Source organism: Notamacropus eugenii, chromosome 5 (assembly GCF_028372415.1).
Source record: "Notamacropus eugenii isolate mMacEug1 chromosome 5, mMacEug1.pri_v2, whole genome shotgun sequence".
Taxonomy (NCBI): domain Eukaryota; kingdom Metazoa; phylum Chordata; class Mammalia; order Diprotodontia; family Macropodidae; genus Notamacropus; species Notamacropus eugenii.
The window spans coordinates 428,612,356-428,639,073 of NC_092876.1; the positions used below are offsets into that span (position 1 = coordinate 428,612,356).

General features: G+C 36.2%; 1 long non-coding RNA gene across 3 annotated transcripts in view; it reads left to right on the forward strand.

Annotated features, from left to right (window-relative positions):
• LOC140507134 (uncharacterized) overlaps positions 1-26,718 on the forward strand; it is a 142,143-nt gene that overhangs the window by 27,151 nt on the left and 88,274 nt on the right. For 2 of the 3 annotated variants that reach the window (XR_011968205.1, XR_011968204.1), the window contains exon 3: positions 17,718-17,831. The exons of the other annotated variant lie outside the window; for it this stretch is intronic. This is a non-coding gene — a long non-coding RNA (uncharacterized lncRNA). The remainder of the gene's footprint in view (positions 1-17,717; positions 17,832-26,718) is intronic. 3 annotated transcript variants of the gene reach the window in all.

The following is a 26,718-nucleotide window of genomic DNA, read 5'->3' on the forward strand; positions in this document are numbered from 1 at the left end:
TGTCTCTAGAAAAAGGGAAAGCAATATAAAAATGAATAGGTTTTTTCTTTTCATAAAAGATACTTGTTTTTATATGTTTAAAAGTTACCATGTGCAGGTAAAATAACTTGGCTACTGCCTGTTCTTAAACAAATCACAGTTTTTTCTTGCTGCTGCTGTAAATCCTGAAGATTCAATTGTACACGTCTTTGAGGGTTGGGCAAGTAGGTGCTGTAGTGGATAGAGAGCCCAGGGCTTGTAGTCAGGAAGACCTCAATTCAAATCTGGCCTCAGACATTTACTAGCTGTGTAACCCTAAGCAAGTCACTTCATCCTGTTTGCTTCAGCTTCCTCATTTGTAAAATCAGATTGAGAGAAGGAAATGGCAGACTACTCAACTTTTTGCCAGGAAAACTCCAAAAGGGGTCACAGAGAGTCAGACGTGACTGAAAACAACTAAATAACATGAGAGTTGGAACTCCTCTGTGGTTTTTTAATCTTTTTGTGTAATGTGTTACAGTCCTTCATATGACTGGAATTTGAATTTACCACCAGTTAACCTATGAGTGTTGTACATTTAATTTCTTTTTTGGAGGTGAACACATTTAAAGGAAAAATTGTGGTTAGCTGGGTAATCTCTAGTGGTAAACTATTTCCTATCATTGTAGCATATATAGCAAGGAAAGTGAAGTGGCTAATAAGTACATTTCTCCCCTAAGGGGTGACTCATTTCATTTCCACTTCAGAGTAAAAAAACCCATCATATACTATAAGTGATGATTCATTAGATTAGGAAAAATTGCTAATCTGTACTACTTTTATAAAGAATTCCCCTGTCTTATCAACTAATTCTCTACCCTTTTCAGTGGAGCAGTAAATGAGCTAATAGTGAAAAAAATAAGCATTTTCCTTTGGGGACTGGGATGAGGGTAGTTAACCTTAATTTTCAAATCTAGTGAATGATCAGTGATAGTTAAATATTACTTTTACTCCATATGGTTTGTAGGATCATAAATTCCGAGCTGGAAGGGACTTCAGAGAATCTGACTCAACTCCTCCAATTTCTAATTGTGGAGGCAAAAAAAAAAATTACTTGCCCACAGATACATATTAAGTTTAAGAGCCGGGACTTGAACTCTCCTTCCCTCTACCACCTTTCGTCCTGTCCTGTTCTTCCGCTTTCCCCCTCCTTTTGCATTCTGTAATAACAATGCAACTCAAAAGAAGATGAACAGCGGAGATTAATGTGCCCTATCGTTGGTGTCCTTGTTAACATCAAGACTTCAACACAAAAACTGCGTGAGTGAGTCAAAAATCAAATTGCAGTGCCAGGGACAAGAACATTATTGCAAAAGGACTTTCATGAGAGGAGTTGAGTCCAGTTCCCTTAAATGGCTTTATTTTCCACTTGAGTTACTGCTAGACAAAAGTGTAATAATAAAGCAAGACTGCCCACAAATATTCCATAGACTCAAAGATGTACCAGCAGCCAAATTTATATGCAAAGACTATTTTCAAATCTTTTTGGACTATACGTTTTACTCAGAATCCAAATAAAATACTATTGTTAATTTGTAGCTAACAATTGTCAAGAGTGGAAAATGCACATGGACCATGATGATAAGCTGTCCAAGTTGTCGATGCAAGCAATTGTGTGCTTAATAGTCACAACGCAGGCTCAGGGAACAACTTAAAACAATCTTTCTGGAGTACAGCTTTCACTAGTGGAGCTGTGCTATTCATAGGAATAGACAGATTGGGGATAGATTCAGCCTAGATGACACTTTTGGAATGTTTTAAAGTATGATTTTTCAGCTGAATGCTCCTGTAACTTACAGATATATTCATTTCTAAATGTCGCCAAAGAGCCTGGTAATCCTGACAGTTTGCAAAAGGGAGTTGTGTGGTTGCTATGTGCAAAACCCTAGACCAAGCTAGTGGGAAATAATATCAGGGTGGGAAAGTATTGCTATGGTAACAAAGTATTTTCTTTAAGAGAGAGAGAGAGTTGGATAACTAAGTAAGAATCCCTGGAACTTGGGTAGGAATGTATTTTGCATAAAATAAGAAGACAGAAAGCAGCAGTCATTCTTCTACTAAATTTCTCTCATTTTCTCACTGAAGTACTTTTTTCTTTTATGAATTATTCTCTCAAAATTAAAAAAAAGCTCACTGAGTGTTCTAATTTCTTAGATAAGAATACATTTTAAAATAAGTAATAAATGGGGCAGTCACAGAATCAGTTCTCCAGAGAAACTGATTGAGTAAAAATATAATTTTGTTGTTTAAATTCGGTGCAAATTGATATTCCTAAAGTACAGGTCTGACCATGGCACCCGAACCCCAGCATCCAATAAACTCCAGTGTCTCTTTATCACGTCTAAAATAGAATATAAAATCTGGCATTCACCTTACCTCCCCTCCCCCCAACCTTTCCAGATTTTTTTAGACCCTACTCCCCACAGCAGATCCAGTTGTGGTAAAGGTGGTTGACAGTAGTTTAAACTGGCTGGTATACGCAGCCTCTTACCTCCCTCAGGTGCCTAATTCCTATAGCCCTCCCTCACTCAAAGCAAAGTGAAGTGCAAGTCATGTCATCATTTCTCCGATGGCATGGTCTTCTTCGACAACGAAGGATGAACACACAATTCCTACAATTAAGTTACTTGAAGTATAACAGAGGAGGCCAAGGTGGGATGTTAAAATGGCATCATACCAATAAGTTGATCCAAGACTGATTGTTAGCAGAGACAAAGGAGAGAGATCAAGACAATGAACAGTTTAAGGAGAGATCATGATTTGTTCTGTCATGAAATTCCAAAGATATTTGAAGGGGCATTAAATATTCTGCTTGGTTCTACAAGGAAGAAGTAAGACCAATTTGGGGGAAGTTATAGGGTAGATTTTAGCCCCATATAAAGAAAGACTTCCTGATAATGAAGTGAGAAAATGGAATGGTCTCTCCCAGGAGTTTAAAAAGTATCAAGTCCACTGGAGACATTCAGATAGGGATGGGATGCCATTTGGAGGGGGTGTTATAGAAAGAGTTTTGTACTTCAGTAAGGGATTAGACTAGATGACCTTTTAGATCCTTTCTAACTCTGAGATGCTGTGATGAGTTGATTCACAGAAATCCCCTTGGTCCAAACTGAATCAATCCTTTTACAATTTATCCTTTTTTTTTCCTTTTCTGGTTCTGTGTGGTTCTTTAATGTAACAAACCCATATATACTTGACAGTTGTCTAAGCTGTTCCTTTGCCTTTTTCAGGGATATAGATATATACGTCATGTCTGTCCACTGTTTGATATTTATGTTTTAATCCATGAAAATAAGGAGCCCAAAAGATTTCTAATAAACTTTTAGGTTAAATTTTATGTTTTGAAGTTAATTATTTCAGTTATTAACCTAAAAGCTGGCTTTGAATGTTTCTAGTTAGCTTCTTGATTAATTGCTTAAATTAATTATGAATATTTGATTAGAAAATTACACCCCAAAGAAGTTATGACACATTCTTGATATTTAAGATGCTATCAATATAAAGCAGTTTAGCTTAGCATATGAAAATATATCTGATTTAAAAGTCTCCGTTGAAAGCAGTAAAGTTTAAAATAAAATTATTAAAGGAAGGCATTTCGTGGCATATTCATAAATATTTATTGAGGATGACTAGGATCAGGCTGCTAGTAGGGATTCACCAGCTCTGAGCAGTTGATAACACTTAGGTATCACATTTTAATACCTAAGTGTCATAGGGGACCTTCCAGTCCCATTGATTTCAGGATTTATTAAGACTATCGATATTTCTCACGCAGCCTGGCTATCACTTTTCAAGTTCACATTACAATTTATATTTGCATTTGTAATGAGAGGCATATTTTTTTATCTCAACTGAACTTAATCTCAGTACAATGCTAGAAGATTTTTTTCTTATTTCTTCTCCATTTCACAGACCTTGAGAGTGAACGGAGTAATGAACTGTGTTCATTGCATGAGATCCTGGTTCCAGAGGTCTGGCTTTTACTTCAGGCTCACCTAAGCAAGTCTAAAGCCCAAAAGCCTGAAGTAATCCACAGCCAAATCCCTGTTTCCAAACTCCCCACTCTATCAACTTCCCTTTATTTGTGTGGAGGTTGTTACTGAAGCTGGGACACAGAATTGAAGCCCAGAAATGGAAGGAAACAAAAATTCCATTCAGAAATTGCAATTTATTGGCCCCATGGTTGCTCTGCATGGTTTGCTGGTTCTTTCTTACTTCAAGTTTAGATTTATCATTTTTCAATCAATGATATCCACGCATTGTGCTAAGTGCTGATATATATATATAACATATATATGTACTTCAAGTTGAGATTTGTCATCTTCAATCAATTAATAAACATTTATTAGGCATCTATGATACCTAGGCATTGTGCTAAGTGCTGAGATATATATGACACAATGACCAGACTGAAAAGGGAAGGACAAAAAGAAAAAAAGATTAAACTCCATGAGGGTAGAGAGTCTTTTGCCTCTTTTTTGTATTCTCAGCATTTGTCTTTGTCCTTCATTTTTGAATATGATCATGACATCAGGAAAATGACATGACTTGCAGTTGACTTTGAGTTGGGGGAGGGAGGGCTGTGCAAGGTCACCAGTCTTACTTTCTCCTCCTGAGTCATCTGGGTCCAGTGGCCAGATATTCATCAAGATCCCTGGAGATGGCCCAGGATGCAATGGGAGACTCAAGCCCTTGTAGGCTAAAGGCTTTTCAGGTTCTCACTTTGAGTGAGGTGATGCCCATTCAGTAGGCCTCTTTGAGAGGTGAGTAAAGGGATGGCCCCTTTAATTAGAAAAAAAAGAAAAAAAAATCAAGTTGGGAGGGGAAGACCTTGCTCAAGGTTGCTGTTCCAAAGAGAAACAGTTGTTACTGACATTCACTGTAAGTGAGTAGGACCCAAAATATAGCTATGAAGTGGGCCTTGGGCATGGACCCATTGTGGTGCAATCTATGAGCTTCAGAGTGAACTGGGTTTAAGGTTTTGTGGAAGGAAGGATGGACGGAAGGAAGGAAGGAAGGAAGGAAGGAAGGAAGGAAGGAAGGAAGGAAGGAAGGAAGGAAGGAAGACTGTGTGACCCTGGGAAAGTCACTTAACCCTGTTTGCCTCAGCTCCTGAGCTGTAAAATGAGCGGAAGGACATGGTAAACCACTCTAGTATCTTTGCCAAAAAAACTCAAATGGGGTCACTGACAGTTGAACATGACCGAAATGATTCAACATCTAAAGTACTTACAATATGCTTCTATGTAAGAAACAACATAAAAGCAAATGATGGAGCCAGATATAACCCCAGGAAGGAAAGAAACGAATATTAATATTATAACTCAGCCACTATGCTAGCACTTTACAAATATGATCCCATTTTATCCTCATACCAACCCTGGAAGGCAAAAGGCTACAATGCTCTCCATTTTATAGTTTAGGAAAGTGAAGCAGAAAGAGGTTAAATGATTTACCCAACGTCGTATGACTAGTAAGTGTCTGAGGCTGGATTTGAACTCAAGTCTTCCTGATTCCTGCCTCAGCACTGCAAACTTCGTGTGATTCTCCCAGCTACACATCTTTGGCTTCCTTCTAGTACAGATCATATTTCATGCTCCACTGATATTTGTCAAAAGACCCTCAGCTCCCATGTAAGGATCTAAACAAATGTATATCAAGTAAAGGCTAGACACATTTTTTTCCTACTCCAAAGAAAATGCTAAAAAGGAAGGAAGGAAAGAAGCTAGAACTTCCCAAGTATTATCTCACGTAATAGAACTCAAAGTGGCCTAGAAAAAATTGATAGAATTCTCCTTTCTCTCTTCAGTCCCAAATACCCCAGAGTCTAGGGGTTTGATGCACATTATCACCCTGTGCCTTGGACAAGAACCTGTAGTTGATAGAAAGGCAGTCTTCAGACATTTTCATAAGTTCCAGTTTTACCCCAAGGACCCATACAGGCATCCAGCCTTATGACCACCCTAAGAGCTTAAACTTCCCTAGATAGAAAATAGAGTTGTCAGAGAGAGTACCCTCTTCCCAATGAACCCATAGTGTCTGAATGACCAGTGGTGATAGTGGAAGGCAGAATTTGGTTCTTTTGCTCCCCTCTGTTTTGACTTTAATCCCTTGCTGTCTATCCAGCTACAGGGGACTTGTTGGCAATCCCCTTGTCCCCAAAAGGCTGACATTGTCTAGGAGCCCCCCTTTTTCTCACTAGAAACCTAAGTTCCAGAACTTGGGATCCAAGGACACCTTTTTGGGCTGCATGATGGGAACAAAGTCAGTTTTGGGGTACCTCCTTCTCAAGACATTCATTAGCAACTATGTGGGGGGATACTTTATGTAGGCATAAACTTCTTTACCTAAGATCCAATCAGTAGAAATGGGGGGGGTTGAAAGTAAAAGATAGACTTAGAGGAGAATTTGAGATAATTTTGGATATATGTTGAGTCTGAGGTGTTGGTGGGATAGAGATAATAAGAGCTAACTTTTATATAGTGTTGTAAAGTTTGCAAAGCACTTTACATATATTCATTCATTTAAGATGTCAGATAAATGAGGGGCTGGAGGCTGGGGAAAGATTTAGTTACCTGCCATAGAGGGTGATCCTTGAAGGAATGTGAGTATCTTTGAAGATACTCCAAGAAGGAGACTTGTTGCATCTTTCCATTCTGTTTTACAAAGTTTTCTCAATTGCTCCTACCCTAAGTGTTTGAGATACAGAAATAAAGAGAAAGATTAAATCATTCCTGTTGAAAGTTATGTTGACTTAGTTTACCCTTGTTCCCAGCCTTGCTTTATCAACCAGTTTTGGGAGAGGCTCTGGTGGGGAAGGAGACCCCAAGTCTGCAGCTTTCTATATCACCTGCTCTTTGTGGTATCCTTACCTAGAAATTGTTGTGTTCTTGCTACTCTGGGGAAGAACTGAGATGCAAGGGCCCAGCCTTCAAGGACCTATCTGAATTGTCTTAAAGTTACCTATAAAAGCTCTCCCCAGTTTGAAACCACTGCTGCCCTTCAGTGATCAGTCATCAACGTGTTGCTACCTTGACATCCTTATGATAAAATCCCTTTAATTCTCTTTGGTCTGAGTTTTGCCTCATTAATCAAGGTGAAAGTCCAAATGAAGAATTTTCCTTTCAACACTGTCCTTAAAGAACTTATGTTTCCCATGTGGGTTCATTAAAGGCAGAGATTATGGATTGGTTACCTATCTCTGACATCATGATCAGGCAAGTGCCAATTAGTGGGGCTGCTTGGATCATAGAAGGTTCAGGTATTAAAGAGTCCTGTCCTTTGTGGGACAGATTTTCTGTAAGCATAGTGAGGGCCAGAAATCAGATTTTTCTGAAGAGACTGTGTGGTATAGTGGAGAGAGCACTGGAACCAGAGTTGGAGGATCTGAGTTTAAATCCCAGTGACCTTGAGCAGATCACATGAAACTTCTTCATCTATAAAAGAAGGGGAGGGTTCAACTAGATGAATTCTAAGTCTATGACCCTGTGAATGAAATTCTGTTTCTGTAAACTTGATTCCTTTAAAGAAGCCTATTATGGGACAGTTTTGTCTCATAAGAGGCTCAGGTTCTAAATTCTTTGGGTAAAGGAGAAAATTTGTTATAGTCAGAATAACCTTTAAAACTCCCTTGAATGATCCATAAAGTACAGTTGTAGCTAGGAAAGGCCCAGAGCAGGGTGGGGAGTCTGCATCCTCGAGGCCACATGTGATCCTCTAGGTCCTCAGGTACAGCCTTTTAGTGAATCCTTATTTCACAGAACAAATCCCCTTAATAAAAGCATCTGTTCTGTAAATCTTGGACTCAGTCAGAAGGCCACACCCAAGGACCTAGAAGGCCACATGTGGCCTTGAGTCCACAGGTTCCCCACTCCTGGCCTATAGCTTCTTTTAAACTGAAGTTCTTAAATTGGAGTCTGTGAACTGTTTTTTAAAAAATATAGATAATTGAATTTCATTATAATTAGTTTTCTTTGTAATCCGATGTATTTAAAATTATTATTCTGACGAGTCCATAGGTAACAGCCACAGGGGTCTATGACACAAAAAGTTGTCCTTTTTTAAAAAATCTTTTCTTTAAAAGTAGGTAATCCTATCCAATCCTATAACAGAGAACAGATGTATCTGAGATGGTTGCTATGGAAACAATTGAATGTAAATTTTATTTTCACTACATTCAAGTAAGCTTCTCCAGAGAGGCAAAACCAGGACTTGTCCTCAAGTAGAATAGAATAAAAACAGATAAAACGATTTAGGTGGCAGGAAAACTGATGATTAAGGGGAAAAAATATCATTCTTCAAACAGGCTTCCAGGATAAGTTTGATGTGATCCATAGTCACCATTGTTTTTTTATTTCACCTGCTAAAGCAGCTAGGTGGCTGCACAGTGCATAAAGCACTAAGACTGGAGTCTGGAAGAAGGGAGTTCAAATCCAACCTCCTTACTAGCTGTGTGATCCTCAGCAAGTCACTTAACTGCTATTTGCCTCAGTTTCCTTAACTGTAAAAAGGAGACAATAACAGCACTAACCTCAAAGGTTGAGGTAATGAGATGATAATTGAAAAGTGCTTAACATAATGCCTGGCACACAGTAGGCATTATATAAATGTTTAGTCCCTCACCCCTCCCCCATAAGGTAAGAGAAGGGCTCCAAGTCAAAGTTTACTCAGTAGGGTGCTTCTAGGTAACCAGAAATCCTAGGAAAGGAGATTGGCTAAGGCTGCCTCATTCACTCGCTCTGCTAGCCGTGCAACAGATATGACAAAGACAATGTTGTAGGTTCACACTCAGCTGGATGCATTATGAGAGGCAGGTGTGAACTGAGACCTGGGATTGAGCAGACAGCAGGTTCACATCTCCCACTGGTGGAATAGAATGTGGGGGGAGGCAACTAGATGGCACAGTGGATTGAAAGCCAATTCAGAATCAGGAAGACCTGAGCTTGAATTCTGCCTCAATTACTTTCAAACTGTGTGACATAGGGCAAATCACTCAATCTCTCTCAGGCTCAGTTTCCCCATCTGTGAAATGCAGGGGGTTGGCCTTGAGACCCTAAAGATCCTTTTCAGTTGTAAATCTATGATTCTGTGATCCTATTTAAAGTGTCCTCCCTCTCAAATAATAAGCAAATACAAGGAATCTGCTGTATTCTAGATACTGGGAGGCGGAGACAAAAGTGAAACAACTCCTACCTACAAGGAGCATATAATCCAGAGACAAAATCTAAAATAAATACAGAGTGTGTGGGGGGTTTTTTTTTTTTTTGCTTTGTTGTGTGGGGTAGACTCTTCAGCTGGGGAGATCAGAAAAAGTTTCATGTAGAAGCTGGCAACTAAGTGGCCTGGAATCAGGAAGGCTAATCTTTTTTACTTCAAATATGACCTCAGACATTTCCTAGCTATGTGACCCTGGAAAAGTCACTTAACCCTATTTGCCTCAGTTTCTTCATCTATAAAATGAGCTGGAGGAGGAAATGACAAACCACTCCAGTATCTGCCAAGAAAACTCCAAATGAGGTCACAAAAAGTGGGACAAGACTAAAAAAATGGCTGAGTAACAACAGAAGTTGGCGTTTTGAACTGAATGTTGAAAAGAAGCTAGAGATTCTGAGATATATAAGGAGGGAGTAAATGACCAACAGCCAGTGCAAAGCATGGTGGGAGAAAATGGAATCACTTAAGAGGAAGAATAAGAAGGCCAGTGTAGTTTTCTCATAGTTTACTGGAAGAAGTTGTATAGACAAGGGCTTGGTTGTAAAGGGCTTTAAGTAGTACCCAACAGAGTAGTTTAAATTTGATCCTTGAAGTAAGAGGAAGCCAGTGAAATTTAATGAAGGGAGGAAAATGTCACTGACCTTCTTGCCATCCTTCAAACTCTACCTCTACCTACTGGCTTCTTTCAAGACTTAGCTCAAATTAAGTGTCACTGAGTTGTTGAGTAGAGAGGAGAACAGAGAAGTACAGATATTCCATGGCTTAAGAATATGAGGTTGATGCAGGATGGTGGGAGAGATTGTGTCTGGGGATGAGTGGGAAATACTGTGGGATTTTTAGGTGTACTGTGGAAGGAAGGAAGCTCTGACCTTCTTAGTTGGACCCAACTGGTGTTACTGAATTTGTAGTGGAGTATCATAGGGAAAAGGAATCCAAAGGGAAGAGAAAGAGACTGAAAGAAAAATTGAAGAGATAACCAACTAAATCTGCTATTTACGTATGTATGTATGTGAGTGTCCTTTGTTGCTGAAGAAGACCATGCCATCAGAGAAATAATGACATGACTTGCTCTTGACTTTGTTTTTTTAAATGAGGGAGGGCTCTGCAGGTCACCAGCCTCACGTCTCCTCCAGAGCCATCTGAATCCAGTGACCAGATATTCATCAGGATGACTGGAGATGACCATGAGGCAATTGGGATTAAGTGACTTGCCCAAAGTCACATAGCTAGTGAGTGTCAGGTGTCTGAGGTGAGATTTGAACTCAGGTCCTCCTGACTCCTGCACTGGTGCCCTATTCACTGCACCACCTAGCTGCCCCTAAATCTGCTATTTACAAAAAGCAAAGAAACAGAATCAGAATGAGACTGGATCAAAATTTATTCTACACAAGATACATAAAAAAAAAAATCAAACTGCAAATATATTCGCAGACAAAATAAAAGTAAAATTCACAATGTAACTATTAAGCAAGGAAATAACATTATGTATGCTTAACAGAACCAAAGACAACACACCAATATCAATACGTAACACATGTAACTTCACAGCCCTATTCACAGACACAATCAGGTACTTTAGACCAATCCAGAATACACAATCCTGGTATGTAATTTTTGTACCCGAACCTCTTGTTGTTCGGTTTTGAAGAAATTAAGTCAACTCCATAACAGAGAAACTCCTTACAGGTTCCCTCCTTCAACAAAGGAGGCAGACCTTGAATAATAAAAAAAAAATGTTGTTTTGACTAAGTACTTATATAAACATTGGTATTGGAAATACCATATATGTTCATATTTTGATACTTTGAAAGTTACGTAATTTAATTTATGTGCCTTTCTACCATCAAAGATCATACACATTTGCATTTCATGAATTCCTGTGGCAGAAATATTCATCACCAGGACACCAACCTTTGGGTAATATTTAAAGAATGCCATTCAATTTGACAAAAACATATGTCATTTAAGAAGGGGGAGTAGTAAATAGACTAGAAGATGGTTTGGGGTCAGATCATAGAGAGCCTTGACTTCTGGGCTAAGGAATTTGTATTTTTTCTTTCACAAACATTGAAAGTTAAAAGTTTCATTGTATTTTCTCTTTCACCTTAATACAGGGTCAGTTTTGGATTTTTTTTTCTTAAATGCCAAGTGGTACTGAAAAATATGGTTACTCTTCAAAGGTCCCATTCAGGACCAGTCATAAATCTTCTAGGTTTAAATTTGTTTAAACAGTTTGTTTAATTCTGTATTTTCATTTTTATTTATCTTTCTGAGAGAGAAACCTTAGTCTCCTATTAACGTCTCTATTACTAGCTATATCTTTATACAATTCACTTAATTAAAAAAAAATAATTTAGACACTATGAAGTTTGTTACATGTATTTAGAGTAAATTTTGTTCCAGTCTCATTCTGATTTTTTGCTTTTTAGATGTACATTTTGTAAATAGCAGACTTAGTTAGTCCACTCTCATATGATTTAATTAGATTTCATGTTATTAGTCTATTGATGTTATGGAGTTACACATATGTTTTTCTCTGTTTATTGATTGATTTTCACATCTCCTTTCTCTTTGTCAATACTTTGCCCCTGTGATTACCTTAAATTACTTTGCAACTTGATATTCCCATAAGCTCTCATTCCCTGCTCCCCTTTGCCTACTGTTTCTCTGGCTTGGGAGGTTTTATTTTAACTTAATTGATTTCTTTTATTTAGCTATCTATCTCTTTCTTTGGTCCTTTATCATTCCTTTCTCAGTTAAGGAACTAATTCAAAATTTTTTCTCCAACTTCTTATCTTTGTTAGTTTTCTTTTTACTCCACCTTGTTGTAAGAACCTTTCTTTGTTTCATTACCTTCTTTGTCTCCTCTCTTCTAGGTGGTATATTCCTAGTAGGCTGTCAGTGGATCAAAGTGTATATGCATAGTTTAGTGATGATTTCTATGTAATTCCAAATTATTTTTATGATTATAGGACCAATTCACAATTCAGCCAACAGTTTCTTAGAGTACTTGTTCTCACACAGCCCTTCCAGCAGTTGTAATTTTCATCTTTTGTCATCTTTGTCCATCTGACTGTGATGCGAAGTCTCCATTATTTTAATTTGTGTTTTTCTCATGATTATTGATTTGGAGCATTTTTGCATATGGCTGTTGATAGATTAGATTTCTTCCCTTGAAAACTGGCTGCTCACATCCTTTGGCCATTTATCTATTGGTACTTGCTCTTAAATATTTGAATCAATTTCCTATGTATCATGGCTCTCAGATGGAGGAATTACTGCAAAGATATTTTTTTTCCAAGTTAACTCTTTTCCTTCTAATTCTAACTGAATTACTTTTATTTTTGCTAACTTTTAAGTTTGATGTCATAAAAATTATCTACTTTATCTTTGGTGATCCCCTTTATTTGATCAAGAACTTCCCCCCCAGCCATAACTGTGAAAGGTATCACCTTCCATTCTTTCTAATTTGTTTATGATATAACCTTTTTTTTCTAGGTTATATATCTTTATGTAGAATATTCATCTATACCTAATGTTTCTCAGAGTGCCTCCTAGTTTTCCCTGCAGTTTTCGCAAATAGTGAGTCCTTAATCCAGGAGTTTGTGTATTTGGTTTTATTGAATACTATGTTAACTGTATTCAGTTGTTTCTGGATCTTGGATACATTTTTTGTTCTATTAATTAATTTTTCAATCAGTCTAAGTAGTTATTATGATTACCGCTTTGTAGTACAGTTTGAGATTTGGTACTACTAAGCCTCCTTAGTGCTTCCTACTTTTAAAATCTTATTTTTCTTGAGATTCTTGACCTCTTATTCCTCTAGGTGAACTTTATTTTTATTTTCCTTAGTTCTGTAAAGTAAATTATTGAGTAGTTTGCTTGGTGTGGTCCTGAATCTTAAACCATATTAAGTCATATTGTCATTTTTGTTATATTAACATGGCTCAACTATGAATAATTCTTTTCAATTTGTTGCTCTTTTTTAAATACAGTGTATTATAGTTATATTAATATAATTCCCTTATGTGTCTAGGGAATCTGACTCCCAGACATTTTGTAGAAATTTTGAGTGTAATGTTTTTCTATCTCTTTATGTTGAGAATAGTTTGTAATGTGTGAAAAGTCTGTCGGGTTTTTGGTGGGATTTTTTATGTCTTGCTACTTTACTAAGGTTTGAATTTCTGTGTATGTTAGCTGAATCTCTAGTACTGTTTGAATAAACCACCATATTATTTGAAAAGTAATAATTTTGTTCCCTTTTTGCCTGTTTGTTCCCTCAGTTGATTTTTTTCTTGTAATATTGCTATAGCCACAATTTCTGCAATTATATCAAATAATAGTGGTAACAGTAGACACGGTCGCATTACCCCTGGTTTTGCTGGAAAGACCTCTAACATTTATTTTTTATGGGTGGTGCCAGCTCCTGGTTTTAGATAAGTATTGTTCCTTATATTAGGGAAAGTTCTATTTATATCTCTTGATCAAATGACGTAGTAATTTAAAGACACTTAGCATAGTGTCTGTCACATATTAAGCGCCATATAAATGTTAGCTATTTTTATTGTATAACTGCATAATTTTCACTGACTTTCTTACTAATATGTTCTATAATTTTACAGTTTTCCTATATTGAATCAATCCTCTGTTCCTGGTATACATTCAGCCTCTTCATAGGGTCTAATCTTTATCATGTGGAGGTTGTCCCCTCTTTGATATATTTTATTCAATATTTCTACAATATTTATCAGAGGTATTGGTTAGTCATTTACCTCCCCTCTGACATCTCTCCCCATTTTAGGTTTCAGAATCACATTTTTCAGAAATAAGAGAGGGAGTGCAGTTAATGAATACAGAGAGGTTTTTCTAGAAATGTGTTCATTTGTGAAAGGGAAAGGAAGGAGGGGATGAACACTTGTGCCTAAAATCCTTCAAATTGGGTTTATAAGGATAGATACCCAGGGATAGAGAAAGATTGAAGAATGATTGACGAATGAATGACAAGTAACCTTTCAGGGAGGATATGATCAGGGGCACAAGAAAAGGAATTGGGCTTCATGAGGAGCCTTTCCTATCGTTATTAATTAGGGACCGGCTCATTTTAAACTGGAATGCCTTGACAGCTGAACTGCCTACTCCTGGGAACTTTTACAATTCATGTTCTTATTGGTGAAATTGAAAAGTTTCAACTTGTTGACTGTTCCTGGGTGAGTTCAGCATAACAGTGTCCTATAGATTCTTTTTATCTGCACTGTTCCCTCTTTCCCCAGTACTTCTTGAAGATTTTCTTGAATGAGTTTCAAGCTCTTCAATTGTAATTTTTTTGGGGGGGGAAGGAGAACCATTCCTAGATTTTCTAATTGAGATTTATTCAGGGCTCATTGTTTTGATTTGTAAAGACACCAAGTATTTTGCTGTCTTTTTGTTTTTATTCCTGATGTGGGCTTTTTTGGGGGGAGAGGAGGTGTAGGGTGGGACTATCTGTATTCAATTTCTGCCGTTCTCTTTTTCAGAGTATTGTTACTTTATTAACATTTTCCCATCATCTCTTGTAAATGCTTAATTCTCTGGTTTATCTTTTAAAAATTAGAGATATTCTAATTTCTCTATATTTCCCTTTAATTCTCTTAATTTCCTATAAAGGATGTTGTAATTCACTTCTTATTTCTGAAGGTCTCATTTTTGTTAGTGCAGTATTAATCCTTTCTTTTGGAGATTCTTTCCCAGTTTTATCCCGTGCTATTTATTCATTGCATTAGGGCCTCTTTTTTTGTTTATCCCTTTTGTTTTTCTGTGAGGTTTTCCACGTGAGGAGATTGTTGTTCTCTCTCTCTCTCTCTCTCTCTCTCTCTCTCTCTCTCTCTCTCTCTCTCTCTCTCTCTCTCTCATTACCCTTTTATTTAACACAGGTTTGGGGGGTTATTTTCAGGTGATGCAGTTTGCTTAAGGTCAATACCATGTTTTGAGCCCAAATTCTCAGATTAGAAATTGCTTCTCTCTGTGTGTTCTTTTCATCTTGGTTCAGGGACTGCTTTCCTTGGGTCTCTAAGAGGCCTACTTCCTTTCCTTTCCTAATTTACTTCTGTTTCTACTGTGGGCTGTTTCCCATACTAGGCTACCAGACTTCTTTGTCTTCATTGGTCTCTAGCTTCTACCAAACCGATTCATGTTTTTTCTCTGTCGTTAGCCCAGAAGCTTGACTTTCCTTTTTATTTACAAGTTGACTGTCATCCAGAGCCACATTATTTCCTGTAGAGTAGTTCCCAAAAGATCTTTTGTTTATCTCATAACAGCTGCTGTAGTCCATATGTATATATTCTGCGTATACATGTGTGCATCTATATGGATGTACTTTATAATAACTTTTGCTCTCCCTCACCCCCAGAAACCCTGTGAGGCATGCCATAGAAGTGTTACTCATTTTACAGATGAGAAAATTGAGTCTGAGAGAGGTTAAGCAGAAAACTTGCCTGTAGTCACAGCTAAATGTATCTAAGGCCAGATGCAAACCCACATCCACTCCAAGCTTTTGGTCAACTGCTCAGAGATATGAATTTACACTTCCAAATCATTGCTTTTGTGAAAAAGTATAAGACAAAATGAAGTACTTAAGGCAGTTTTGTGGGTTGCAGAGAATTACATACAGCTTTACAGTTGGGTTTTAGAATATGTTGATGGTGATGTTGCAAAAATGAAATTGATAGTGGCAGCATTGTGTTTGCCATTTTCCCCTAGAAGGGATTCTTAACTTAGAGTCCACAGAAGGGTTCCATGGGTAGATTTCAAGGGGGCAGTATCCAGGAACGAGGGTAGAAAAAAAATTATCTTCACTAATCTGTCATTGAAATTTAGCATTTCTTTCAGTTGTTTAAAAACATTCTGAGAAATATAGCACCCAAAAGGTTAAAAACAAGTTCTATAGGAAATTCATCAGCACACTCTTTTACCTGTGAACTTTCAAGGAGTGGGATATTTGCCACTTTTCCTGGGACAAGAAAATTTCTATTTGACTTCATTAATTTGTTTGAAAAGGATTCCCAGAACATCAGATAAGGCCACAATTAAATAAGTTCAAAAATAAAACAAAAAAATTCAAAGCCATTTTAAAATTATTTGCACCTCTATTCTGCTCCTTGGTTGAACATAATCCATAATTCATAGGAAATACCTCACAATTCTTTAACAAGACAGTTGAGAAATATGGCAGATTATGAATTATCTTAGTATCAATTATGTGTGCTCTCTGTCTTCTCCCAAATTAAGATTTTAATATCATAACTGAGAGAAATCAAAGTGTCCATCTATGCCTTCTCCCTTAGATTGAGGAAACTGAGACTCAGGGAGGTTATGACTTGATCATAATCACATAGTTGATAAATATTAGAGGTGGATATTTGCTTTTGTCTATATTTAATATTTAACATTAGTTATTTCTTGAAATTATCTTTTAAGGTGATTATACCTCTTAAGCTGATTAGAACAATTTATTTTAGAAGAAACCATGTCAATATATTTCAGCTAAATATATTACATGATAAAAAAACACTGAAGGGAAAAGATGGTTGTCTAAGTGATTTGTCGCTAGAGCAACTTGTTCTTGTAAATAAATACAAAAAAATTAAAGACTCTATGAGACTTTTAAAAACCAGTTATTACTTCCTTAAGGAACCATCTTGGCAATAAAACAAATTATATTAGTGCTTTTTTCTATTTCAGGATATAGTAGTTTCCCTGGACAGATAAGCATGTGGCTCATTGCCTTCTACTGCGCATTACAAATAGTAAACTATATGATTTGTTTGACGTAAAACTTTATTCTGAGAATATATTAAAATATTTTTGTTTATCAGAGAATTTTACAATGAGTAGCACAGCAACAATTTTAAAACACAAGTAGTATGAATGATATTTGCCATATAAATCTGCGGTATTTGAAGGGGGTGAATTGTAATGTCAGTAGCAAAACATGGCGGATGAATTTTGCTTAATTAAAGGTATTTTTAAAGGTAGACATACCTTTACTTATGTTGTTTATTACATTCTAGTGAATGACAAAAAACCTACAAGGAGGCTTTAACTAACTGGCTAACATCTTAGCCTTGAGTTCATGTGTACAATTACAATGTGTAGACCACCTTATGTTCCTAATATCCTTCCCTTGCCTACTGAACCCCAATCATCCTTTAAAGCCCAACTTAAATACACCTTCTTGATTTTTTACACTTAGTAATGACGTTTCCCTATCTCAGACATCACTGTTTGTATCTCACTTATAAATCAATAAGGTATTATTTTTATAACATATATAATATACACAATATGCAATACAGTATCAAATTATGAATTTTTGTGCATATGTTATGTCTTCCCTACTAGAGAATAATAGTAATAGGATATTTAGGGCTTTAAAGTTTACAAAGTACTTTCCTTATGATGGAAAAAGTCTGTGAACTGTTTAATACAATATGATCATCCCTACTTTCCAGGTGATGAAACCGTGAGACTTGAAAAGTCTAAGTGACTTGATTGTAGATGCACAGCCAGCCAGATTGGAACCAAGGCTTCTTGACTCCAAGTCTAGCAGTCTTATGACCCATGAGGTAGGAGAGGGTTTTGTTTGTTGTTGTCCTCTCTTTTTTTCTCTTTCTTAGAGCTTGATACAGTGGTGCCTCTTTGAATATTCATTCAGTTTTACTTACTGAATTTATGAGTGTACACCATCCTCTTTGCGTTATCAGTATTCTCTCACTTAGCTTCACTGCAGCATGTGCACCATTGGCCACACTAGAACACTGTCATCTCTTGACTTTTTATCATTTTTCTCCCCATTTTACAGATGAGGAAACTGAGACAGATAGATTTTACTATAGTCACACATCTAGTAAGTATCTCCGAGGCTAGATTTGAACTCAAGTCTGCCTGACTCCAGGTACCAGAAGGACTTAATATTGGGCTGGTTCTTGAAGAATTATTGATTGGCAAAGGAGAACACATTCCAGTTGGAAGGAACATATGGACAGAGATGAGAAAGTAGAAGGCATGTTCAAGAAATATCAGATAGTTCAATTAGCTGTAATATAAGGTAGATGAAAAGTCCTGGGACAGAAGGCTGAAAAGATAGAATGGGGCCATATCTTTTTGTGAGGAGGCAGTTGGCAAATATAGGGGACCTTGGATGTGAGGCTGAGTCTTTTGGACTTTATCTGGTAGATAATGGGAAGTCAGGGATGGTTTTTGAGCAAATGAGTGACACAGAGTGATACTCTTAGGAGATTCACTATGGCAGCAGTGTCCAGGGGATATTGGGATCATAACCTGCAAGAGGGATATGGTAATGCTCTAGAAATAAGAACCTGAAGTAGCATGTAAGTAGAAATCAAAAGAAAGAGATGACTGCGTTTCTGGTGGCAGAAATGGTAGGCACATCAAGAAGTTTCTTTTTTGGGAGGCAGAGGAGTATTTGGATATATAGAGGTTGAGATACCAGTGGATATGTAAAGGAGATGGTAGACAGTGTGAGCCTGGAATTTGGAAGCATCCTAAAGGCTAGTGACACATTTGTGAGTCATCAGCAGAAAGGTGATAGTTGATTTCACTTCCTGCTTTACTGAGAAAATTGAGGCCATCTGTCTCAAGTTCTTTTCCTTCTCTACACTTTAATACTTCCTTTCATTATCCCCTTTTCTCTCTTCCTTTACGACTATCTCTGATGAAGCATTGGCATTTTTTTCTTCTCCAAGGTCCATCCTTCCACACTGTCTTGATCCCATGCTTTCTGGAGTGTATCAGGGTCAACTAAATTGTGATGGCTACAAACCATTCAATAATTTCTGATTTATAGTTGCTGTATGCATTTATAATAAATATATGTGTATATATACATATATAAGAATATGATGTTTCTTAACATGTATCATATTAAAAATTCCTCTTTCCTCTTAGATAAATTGATATTGCTTGCTAGGATATGTATCAAGAGATATTTGCAACTGCTTAAGCAAAGACCTCAGTAGTTATGATATTTAGAGATCAAAGAACTTGAAGTTCCTATTAAAAAGATGTCTTTCTGCTTATCTTTACAGATTTCACTATTTTGCTTTATACCTCTCATTTCTAAGTTCATTCCCTATTTCTAACAGTTAGAATTTCATAGCTAATATTCTTCTCAGTCCAAATGGGCTAATTTTTGGTAGAATCCTTGTTTGATAAAAAATTTATAAAGATAAAAGATTTATACCTCCTGACCAGAAAAAAGAAAGATGAGTGTTCTTTTCTTATGCTTGGCATCCCATCTATCTAATCACTTGCCCTTGAGTTCTTGAGAACAAGAAAACTGAAACATCACTCATGTATCAAAGATGGGATCTTTCTTTCCTAGATAGAAAAGGAAAGCTGATGAGCGCCTCCTTGACGATATTCTCACCACCAGCACCACCACCTTATGACGCTACAACTCCCATGAGCCATCTAGGAGTTGTGGTTTTTCCCATGGGCTGATCTGAAACCAAAGGTCCCTATGTTGCTTAGGTTGGGTAGTGGAGATGCCACTTGAAACAGACCCAAGAAACAGCAGCAGTTACCTCTCCAACATTCTTTGCTGACTGCAACGAATATCTTTGAATAAAACTGCATTAAGCTGTATAACTCAAGGTGTCAGATACTCTTTTCTCTCAGATATAGGTGACTAGCATGTCGCAATATTATTCATTTAGAGACAATTGCTACAAAAACATAGGAAATAATATGAACAACAGATTCTGGTCAGTTCCCCTTTTCAGTTTTTCCAGCAGACCCAAACAAAGCACTTAAGATATCACCTCAATCATTCCTTCTCTTTCCTTTACTTTAAATCTTATTCACTGACTTCTTCCCCTATTACTCTAAACATTCCCAAACCCCCTCTTACCTTCTAAAAATAATCATTTGATTCTGTCACCTCAAGCTATCATCTTGTATTCCTTCTCTGTTTCACAGCCAATCTTCTAGAAGGGGTCATCTATACTAATTACCTCTATTTCTTAACCTTCCACTCACTTAAAAATCCCTTGGAATCTGGCTTCTGACATAACTGACTATAGAAATTGTTCCAAGTAAGGTTAGCAATGAACCTTTAGTTGCTAAATCAATTGCCTTTTCTCAGGGCTCATTCCACTTGATCTCTCTGCAGCTTTTGACGCTACTGACCTCCTCTCCTTCTGGCCCCTCTGCTGTCTTTGCTTCTACTTTTTTTGCCTATTCCTTCTTGATCTAGATGATTCCTAAATCTTTATATCCAGACCTAATCTCTCCTCTGATCTCCAGTCCTATAGTACCAACTTATTATTGGACACCTGGGTGTCCTGCCATCTTATCATATACTACATAGAATGTTCACCTCACCAAGAACTGAGTTTGAATTCTAGCTCAGATATTTACCAACTGTATGACCCTGGGCAAGTCACTAAACCTCTGTCAGTCTCAAGTTTCTTTATGAAATAAGGATAGTTTATTGTTGTACAAGTTAGAAATAAGGATAGGGACTAGATGAGTTATTTAATCAGTATAAGGAACTCCCAAGTAAGGAAACTCCCACTACCAATGCAGGTCAGTACCTTTTTTGCAACTAATAATTTAGAAAGGTGTTTCAGTCATTAAGAGGGTAAGTAACTTACCCACAGTCACATAGCTGATGTGTGTCAATGGCAGGACATGAGCTCCTGTCTTCTTGGCATTGAGGCTAGAGCTCTCTATCCATCATATGAGTGGTGTCAAACTTGATCCAGGCATCTACAAAACTCCGGAATGAAACCTAAACCACATTAAAATGTAATCTAGAAAAGTTTCAGAAAATAAATAAAAATACAGTGCAACATGGATAATGTTAATTTGTGGTTTTCAACATTTAGTACCATTCCTATTTGAGTTTGGAACCACTATACTATAAGATGTTTTCTTGTTGTGCAAAATAACTAGGACAAAGTAAAATAATTGAATTTATTGACTTACACAACAAATCTTGCAGCTTTTTATATCTTTAAAAACTTGATAGGCAATGTTCGTCTTTTACTGCAATCACCTGTTTGGCAAGTCTTGATAGTGAATGAACAAAATTTGGCCCATGCTCTTCATCGTGAAACTTATATTGAATTTGATATCAAGTGTGTTTTTGACAAGTGAGAGATAAAGAGGATCCTGGAGGGTAAAATGGATAATTTTGATTACATATAATTAAAAAAGATTTTGCACAAACAAAACTAATACAGCCAAAATTAGAAGGAAAACAGGAAACTAAGAAAATTCCAGCAAGTTTCTCTGCTAAAGGCCTCATTTCTCAAATTTCTAAGGAACTGAATTAAATTTATAAAAATGAGAGCCATTTTCCAATTAATAAATGTTTAAAGGACATGAACAGTTTTCAGAAGACCAGCTTTATCAATGGCTTTATGAAAAAAAAATGTTGTAAATCCCTAATAACTAGAGAAATGCAAATTAAACAGTTCAGAGCCTCATATACATCAGATTGACTAACATGAGAGAGAAGGAAAATGACAAATGCTGAAGGGGAATATGGAAAAATAGGTGCACTAATGGACTGTTGGTAGAGTTGTGAACAGGTCCAACCATTGTGGAGAACAATTTGGAAATATACTTAAAGAGTTATGAAATTGTATGTACCTTCTGATTTAGCAATACCACTACTAGGTCTATATCCCAAAGAGATTAAAGAAGGAAATGGACCCTTATGCCTCATTTTGTGGTGGCAAAGAATTAGAAATTGAGGGAATGACTGTCAGTTGGGGAATGACTGAACAAATTGTGCTGCTGTCAGAAATGATGAGCAAGTTGGTTTCAGAAAAAATTGGAAAGACTTGTGTGAGCAGAACCAGGAAAATAGTGTATAGTAATAGCAGTATTGTAAGGTTGATTAATTATGAAAGACTTAGCTACTCTGATCTATACAATGATCCAAGATATTTCCAAAGGATTCCTGATGAAATATGCTATACACCTCCAGTGGGAGAAGTGATGAAATTTGAATCAAATTCAAAAAAATGTGTGTATATATATGTATATGTATGTATGTATGTATACATACATGTATATGCATATCTATACTTTTTCTTGCTTTTTTTGCACACATGGCTAATATGAAAATATGTTTTACATATGTATAATTAATATTATAGTGCTTACTTTCTCATTGGGTGGGAGAGGGACTGAGAGAAATTTTATAACAAAAAAACTTTTAAAAAATAAATAACAATTTTTAAATAAATAACAATATTGATATAATCACATTTTTGTTATTAATAATGTTGATTATGCCTATAGTTTTTTTAATTTTGAACTTCCCTACATTCTTGGTGTGAATGTAGCCTGATCATAGTTTATGATTTTTGTGACATACTGCTTAATATTTTTGCATCAGTATTCATTAGGAAAATTGGTTTGTAGTTTTCTTTCTGTTTTTACTCTGTTTTGGGAATCAAAACTATATTTGTATCATAAAAGGGATTTGGTAGAAGGCCTAATTTTTTCAAAACTCGTATATAATATTGGAATGAATTGTTCTTTAAATGTTTAGTAGAATTGTCTTGTAAAGCCATCTGGTCCTGGGGTTTTTCCTTAGGGAGCTCACTTATGACTTGTTCAATTTCTTTTTATCTAAGATAGGGTTATTTAAGTATTCTATTTCTTCTTCTGCTAATCTGGGCAATTTGTATTTTTGTAAATATTTATCCACATCATTTAGATTGCCAGTTTTATTCACATAGTTGAGCAAAATAACTCCTAATAATTGCTTTAATTTTATCTTCCTTGGTAGTACGTTAACCTTGTCCATTTTTTATACTGGTAATTTGGTTTTCTTCTTTCTATTTTGTTGGGTTTTTTTTTGTTTCATAAAAACAGCATCTAGTTTTATTCATTCAATTTTGGGTTTGCTTTCAATGTTACTAATCTCCTTTGACTTTAGGATTTCTATTTTGGTGTTTAATTGGAAGGGGTTAATTTGTTCTTTTTCTAATTATTTTTAATTACGGGCCCAATTTGTTGTTCTTTTTCTCTCTTTTATTGATATAAGCATTTAGAGATACAAATTTTCCCTTAAGTACTGCTTTGACCTCATCCCATAAATTTAGTATGTTGTTTTATTGCTGTTGTTATCTTTAATAAAATTATTATTTCTATGATTTGTTCTTTCACCCACTCATTCTTTAGGATTAAATTTCTTATTTTACATTTACATTGTTGAACATGTGTCCAATCTGCATTAGTTAAGGCCCTTTATTGAATTTAATTTTTATTTCATTATGATCTGGAAAGGATGTGCTTAATTTCTGTTTTTCTGCATTTGTAAAATTTTTATGCCCCTAATATATGGCTAATTTTGTGAAGGTGTTGAAAAATAGATATACTCCTTTCTATTCCCATTCACTGTTCTCCAGAGGACTATCATATCTAACTTTTCTAAAATTGCATTCATATCCTTAATTTCTTTCTTGTTATGATTAGAGTTGTGTAAGTCTGAGAAGGGTATATTGAGGTCCTCCAAAATTGAGTTCCTCCACTAGTATAGTTTTATGATCTGTTTCTTCCCATAACTCATGTAACTTTTCCTTTAGGAATTTACATACTTTGCAATTTTGTGCATGTATGTTTAATATTGATATTAATTCATTGCCTATGTTACCTTTTAGCAAAATGTAGTTTCCCTCCTTATCTCTTTTAATTTGTCCATTTTTGCTTTTGGTTTGTTGGAAGTCATGATTATCCCCCTTGCCTTTGTTATTTTAGCTGACATATAAAGGATTTTGCTCCAGACCTTTATTTTAACTCTGTATGTGTCTTTTTTGTTTGAATTATGTCTCTTGTAAATAACATTTCTGTTGGATTCTGGTTTTTAATCCATACTTCTATCTTCTGTTGTTTTATGCTTGAATTCATCCTGTGCAAATACCCAGTTATGATTGCTAACTCTATATTTCCATCCATCCTATTTTCTTCTATTTATCCTTCTGTGTTTCACCCTGTAGCCTCCTCAAAGGTCTTCTGACCAGTGCCCCCCTTAATCTACCCTTCCTCTTATCATTCCTCTTCTTTCTTTTTTCCTCTTTCTCTTCTGCTTCCCTGTTAGGTAAGATGAGTTTTTATACTCATGTGTGTGTGTGTGTGTGTGTGTGTGTGTGTGTGTGTTATTCCTCCCTCCTTGAATCAGTTTACATAAAAGTTAGGTTCAAACATTGCTTGCTTCTCTCCACTGCATTTTCCCCCTCCATTTTAAATAATTTCTCCTATTTCTCCCCTTCTTCTCTCTTTCTTCTAGTGCATCTCTCTTTCTCACCTTTCCATTCTTTTGGGTTTGTTTTTAGATCATCCCAGTATAATTGATTCATACTCATACTCTCTGTCTGTGTAGACTCCTTTTAACTGTCCTAATAATGATAAAGTTTTAGAAGTTATGTGTATCATCTTCCCATATAGGTATGTAAGCAGTTTCTACTTAAGAAGTCGCTTATGATTTTTCTTTCATGTTTACCTTTCTTTGCTTCACTTGAGGCTTGTGTTTGAATGTCATATTTTCTATTCAACTCTTGTCTTTTCAACAGGAATGTCTGAAAGTTCCCTGTTTCATTAAGTTTACATTTTTCCCCGATAGGATTATACTGATTTGCTGCATAGATTATTCTTGGCTCTAATTCTAGTTCCTTTGCTGGATTTTCTTTCAGGAGGTGACTGGTGGATTCTTTCAGTTTTTATTTTGCTCTCTGGTTCTAAGATATCAGGACAGTTTTCTTTTCTAATTTCTTGAAATATGATATCTAGGGTCTTTTTATCATAGTTTTCATGATTCAATAAATTTGTTATTTAAATGATTTTAACATTCATTTAAAAAAATTAATTCCCAATTCTCTACCTCCCTCTAGCCTCTCCCCGACATATGTAGAAAGCAAACAATTATTAGTCAAATAATTCTTACATTATTTCTTCTCAATTTATTTTCCAAGATATTTGTTTCTTTTATGAGATTTCACATTTTCTTCTACTTTTTCATTCTTTACCCTTGCTTTATTGTTTTTTCATGTCTCGCATAGTCATTATCTTCCAGTTGACCGGTTCTCATTTTTAAGGAATTATTTTCTTCAGTGACATTTTGTGCCTCATTTACCAAATTGTTAAAAATTCTCTTTTCATAGTTTTATTTCATAGGTCTCATTCTTTCCCTAATTTTTCTTCTACTACTCTTAATTGGTTTTTAGAATCATTTTTTCTTTTTAAAAAAATCTCTTAATTTAGCTTTTCTAGGAATTTTTGTTGAACTTGTATCCAATCTGCATTTCTTTTCTTTAAGGCTTTGCTTATAACCATAGTCTTTTTTTTGAGTTTGTGTCTTAATCTTCCTAGCACCATAGTAGTTCATTGTGGTCAGGTTCTTTTTTGTTGCTGTTGTTTGCTCATTTTCCAACCTCCTTCTTGATTTTAGACTTTATGTTAGAGTTGGATTCTGCTTACATCTGGGAGGGGGTGATGGTGATTGACCTGAGTTTCTTTTATATCCTTCTACTGCTTTCAGATAATGATCTGGGATGTGTAAGTTTTTGGTGCTTCCAGTGTGGTGTGATCAAGAGAGTGATCTGGTCACTGCCCTCCTGCACTGGGCTCTAGTCCTTATAGAAGAAATATCCTTGTTCCCTTGTGATTGTGACTGTTCCTCTCCACCCTTGAACCATGACCTGCAACTGAGTAGTGGGCATCAGATCTGCCACATAGCATCTGATCTTCCTCTCAGTGCTAGAATTTCTTTCTGACCCAGGTGTTCATTCCTCCTACCTTCTGTGGTTACTTCTGCTGTCCACAGCACAGCTAGTGCTGCTTCTAACATTCTCTTCTTCTGCTAGGCTGGGCTCCACATGAGCCCCATCATTGTCCATAGATCTATCTGTCCTCCTAAGCTTGCCTGGACTGGAAAAAAAGACTCACTGTGACCTTTTCTTGGCTTTCATGCTCATAACTGTTGTATTCAGTCATTTTGTAGGAAAGGTTTTGAGGGCAGTTTGGAAGACCTTTCACTCCTTCATCTTAACTCTATGTCTTCCACTGATTATCATTTTTATTGGGTTTCAAATAAAAATAACTCTGGGACAAGTTACTATCTTGGTATTATTATTTTAAATTTAAAATTCTACAGACAAAAAATCCTCTCTGCTTTTTATAGTTTAGTGAAGATGTTAGGATGTAAGCTTATCCTCTGTAAGCTCACTGAAAGCATCCTCAATTTTTGTAGCAGACCGGGAAAAACGTAATGATATTTACTTGATCATGTCGCCCCATAATTTTGATCTTCTTCATCTGATCTATTATATTTTAAAAACTTTTCATTCCTGGCAACATAGAGATTATGAGTATGTGGTCTGATGATATCTGTTAAAGATGTTGTTCTTAAGTTTTTGTGGAACAATATTATATCCATGTGACTGTGGGCAATAGTTCCGTCTGTGATGAAGGTCT